The following is a 4,318-nucleotide window of genomic DNA, read 5'->3' as shown; positions in this document are numbered from 1 at the left end:
TATAAGCCTATATATTACTATTAGGAGCATACAAATGTCAACAATGTGTATATTAAACAAACTTTAGCTTGAGTCTGACTTACTACAGCAACAATGTTGACTGCATCAGTGATCTTTTTCTATTCTGCATTCTTCCTACAGCCTAATACCAGTGTTCAGGCTGCCAAATAGGACACATGTTACTGCAAGTTAAACTAAGATATCAGCGATTCAATCTCCACCTCTGAAAAGTGCCGTTTTTTAGCCGGATTACATCTCGCCTTGTCAATAATTGTAGAGGCGAGTCCTCAAAACCGAGCATATATTGATAGTAGTCATCATCATTCATTTTATAAGTTACTAATACTTAGTCGTTGTCTTTGTCACGTGTTATTTGAAAAGCCTCATGGTTGTGTGGAGAAACATTTTTTTGGGGTCCAAGCGTCGTATGACCTACATTATGGACTGAAGCAATACACCTGCTACCTGCTTCACTTTCCTTTAGCTTCAACCTCTTTAGGGTAGTGCCTGCATTTTTTTTTTTAATGTATGATTGATTAAATATTCAACAGCGTAATACAATTATCATGGAGCTTTCTTTGCCCCTTTTTAATGGTATCTTGTGGTTTTTGTTTGCTTTTGTATCAACTTTGACTGCACCTAACTATGGCTGAAATTATCAAGTTAACATGTGTTGTTATTTACATACAACCTATCAGCAACAAAGCATTAAGGGGCCAGCCCAGATATATAATATGCGCTTCCACTTTAGTAATAAACCTTATACTGGACCCTGGGGAAATATTCAAGAGGAAATGCTGTAGTTACAGTCTTTGTCTTTAAGAGCACTTGTGTGTATATTTTTGCATGTGTGTCTTTGTGCTGTGGGGGTGGTTCCTCTGGTGGATGACTAACGACTTGTGTGTAAGGGGGAGGGGATGTGGTAAACGGTGTGTGCCTTGGTGAAACTGAGATAGAGAAAGATTTCCCTTATTTACCATGAGATGAATGCGTTCATGTATATTAATGCACACTTTAACAAATTCCAATTGTCACTAAATCTACGCAGGCAAGTGAGAAGAAACAGCAGTGGCAGAAATAGTGTGGTGCGTCTGAATCTGTTAACCTGTCAGCTTGCATTCTACACCCAAACACCTTCCACTGGACTAATACTACAGTGTAAGACCCCCATCAATCCCTCCAAGTAGTACAGAACACATTAAGATTCGTTAACGTTCAATGTGTTATTTAAGTAGCAGACAAAGTTAATTGCCCTGCCTCCTACAGTACAGTACACATATTTAATAACTTAAAAATCACGGGGTATAAAATTAAAAATACGCACACACGCCCCAGTGTGTGTTGAGAGTAGTGTGCCTATCATCAGACCAGACAAGCTCAATAGATGTGAGATTGATCGTTGGTCAGGGGAGTCAGCTCTGTATTTTCTCTGCACAAGAGGCGAGACCAACGGGCATAGTTCAAATGACTCTGATTGGTTGAAGGAATATCCACTTGCGTACAGAGCAACGATCCAGGTGATGTAGAAGTGACAGCGGCATCAATGGGTCGCTGCGCTTCGGTGGCGTTTGGTGGCCATTGTGTTGAATGTAAACAAGAAACTGCTTGGTCGCTTCTCTATCGTCATCGTGTTAAACACGGCAATAGGGCGTCAGGTAGATGAGCCAGTTGTGATTGGTTCCCGCAAAATTGTGAACTGAAGCAGGAGAATTAAATGTCCAGGTTTCCAAACCGAGCTGCAGGGTGAAATCAAATCGCCTGTGCGCGGGGCTTACCCAATCTACGTTCAGGACATTGCATGTGTAATTTCTCAGAACAGCTTTCTGACATAGATCAATTACTGTTGAAAATGTGACATGTGTGTTTTTGTCTGTGTGTGTGTGTGGGTGTATACAGCATATAATAAACTATAGTGATGAGTAAATGTGTTGAATTAACACATGCAATTTTGTGTGCGCAATGAAAAAGTCAGCGTTAAACCCTGCACTGTTGTTGGCAGATACTGCACAGTTAGTAGTTATATTTATTACTGATTGGCTGGCAGCTGATAGTAAAAAATGTACATTGGGACATGTCAAACTCATTATATATTAAACCGCAGGTAACCATGGAAACAGTTTTGGTCTACTTTATCAGTTAATTCTCCCTGCAGCGTGGGCTCTCTGGACACAGGTCTGGCTCACAGCTCGCATCATCCCCGGTCCCCTACTCAACCATGAGGATACAGTGACCTGTCCTCCTGACTCACCTGTCACAACGCTTCTTAACTGGACACGATGTTAACCAACCAATCGGATTGTTTTACGTCCTTGGTTAAAATTCTGACGGAAAACATCACTCCAACAATATAGAAACAAGGCTGACATACGGTAGCTTACCTTAGTTTCAGAGGAACACAGCCACGAGTGAAAGGCAGTGTTCACTGGCTTTCTCAGGGTTGTTGTAATTAAAAAGAGCAGTGTTGGCTTAAAGGCTCAGTATTGTATAAAATACTGAGCCTTTTAGTTATGTTATAGCTATTAAAAAACACAGCCATCATTTCAAGTGACTCCGTTGATGTACTGTATTGTTTAGTGTTACAGGGCCTTTTACTTTGAATACCCAGGCCTTTGCTTGGTGAGTAATGATGGACTGTTGTCTGCTGTTTGCTTCTCAGGGGAAGCATCTTGGATAAACCTCTTACTGAACTCCATCAGTCCACTGCTTAGTGTCAGCTCAGTTATATACGGTTTAGATTTGTTTTATGTTCCTAGTTAATCGATGAGTGTAGTTTTATGTGACATCTCCTTTTATCAGATGCTAGTCTTTCCTCTCAGGGAAATCAAACTTTGTGATTATTTGTCTGATTGCTATCAGAGAACTGGCATCAAGATTTTTTAACTTTAGTTTTAACAGAGCAGACGGCCTTGTTGTATGCACGACAGACGGGCCAAAGTATCCAAAGTACATGCACGATACAAAGCTTTTCCTGCTCGCCCTGGGTCTCAATTGGTTTGGTTATGTTGTTTTAGGTAATTTTTATGCTTTGTTTGCACTTTCCACACACCCACACACACCCACACACCCACACACACTTTCACCTATGCACACTTACGCCACTGATTATACTGACAACAACACCCCACACTTTAATAATTGTTTAATTTGGGGCACCTGGGTATCTCACCTTATAGAGTGCACGTCCATATATAGAGTTGTACTACTCAACGCAGCAGCCGCAAGTTCAACACTGAACTGCGGCCCTTTGCTGCATGTCATTCACCACCTCTCTCCCCCTTCATGTCTTCATCTGTCCAGCAAAAATAAATGCCTAACAATTCCTAAAAAAACAAACAAACAGTTGTTTCTTCCTGTTGAGGTTGGGAAGAAGTGACCAGAGGCTTGTACTACGAAGCAAGTTCAACATGCCCTGGATTTATTTCCCGGCTTCACCTAACCTCACAACCGCGGCCACATCAGCTGTGTCACGCCGGTTGTTAACAACTAGCTCAATCAACCCTGGGCTTCCCAATCTAGAGACGCGCGTGTTTACATACAAGAGGCGTTGTTTGCACAGCACGACCAATCGCAAACATCTACCAGAGACGGATATTTTACATGAGAAGAGCAAACTATAATTCTACATAAATATTAAAAACACAGACACAGTTGCTGTTCAAAAAACAGGAAGGAAAGCTGGCAAAACATAGTTAATGCTGTGAATCAAAAGGCTTATCTTTATATCACTATCAATATCACTTCCCCATCAGTCAGGCACAAGATCTGAGCAGAATTACAGTTGTTATTTCCATAAACGATTGTTGCTTTAGCCTTTTATTTTGCAGTGGGAAGCGATCGTGAGAGCAAATAAAAAATAAAAAAACATAAATCCAACCAATGTGCACATTGTTAATACGCGGCTCAAGAAGCCGACAAATAGTCAACACGTATTGTGGTGGAAGTTTCTCGTACAGCAAGAGGGGAATTTTGTTGGAAGTGAGACTCTGTTGAAACAGAATATAGACAGGCTGCAAATTGAAACAAAGTTTAGTCTCCGCTGAAGGTTTAATTGTTTTCTGCAGAGAACAATCAAAATTGACAAGAACGGTTTTCACAATGCACAAAGTTACAAAGTGACAAGAGTTCTTTGTGGATACAATCAGTAATACTCTTCTTTATATCCCGTGCCCCCACAGAAAAGAATACCTTGTTAGGAAACCAGATTAATCTTAAACATAACAATTAATGGATCTCAGGCAGACAGTTGGATCTATTACGTCTTTCTGAATCTGTCCTCCTCGTGTCAAGTTTCTTTACTTGTCATTATATCTTAGCTGAA

The 4,318-nt window shown here is 40.7% G+C and overlaps 1 long non-coding RNA gene across 1 annotated transcript in view; it reads left to right on the top strand.

Moving 5' to 3' along the window:
• LOC116686392 (uncharacterized) overlaps positions 1-3,459 on the top strand; it is a 21,825-nt gene extending 18,366 nt beyond the window's left edge. The window contains exon 3 of the long non-coding RNA XR_004331238.1: positions 3,378-3,459. This is a non-coding gene — a long non-coding RNA (uncharacterized LOC116686392). The remainder of the gene's footprint in view (positions 1-3,377) is intronic.
• Positions 3,460-4,318: the final 859 nt, after the last annotated feature.

The sequence above is a fragment of the Etheostoma spectabile genome, unplaced genomic scaffold (genome assembly GCF_008692095.1).
Source record: "Etheostoma spectabile isolate EspeVRDwgs_2016 unplaced genomic scaffold, UIUC_Espe_1.0 scaffold362, whole genome shotgun sequence".
Taxonomy (NCBI): Eukaryota; Metazoa; Chordata; class Actinopteri; order Perciformes; family Percidae; genus Etheostoma; species Etheostoma spectabile.
The sequence above is the reverse complement of the archived record's forward strand: the minus strand, read 5'-3'. Positions and strand labels throughout refer to the sequence as shown.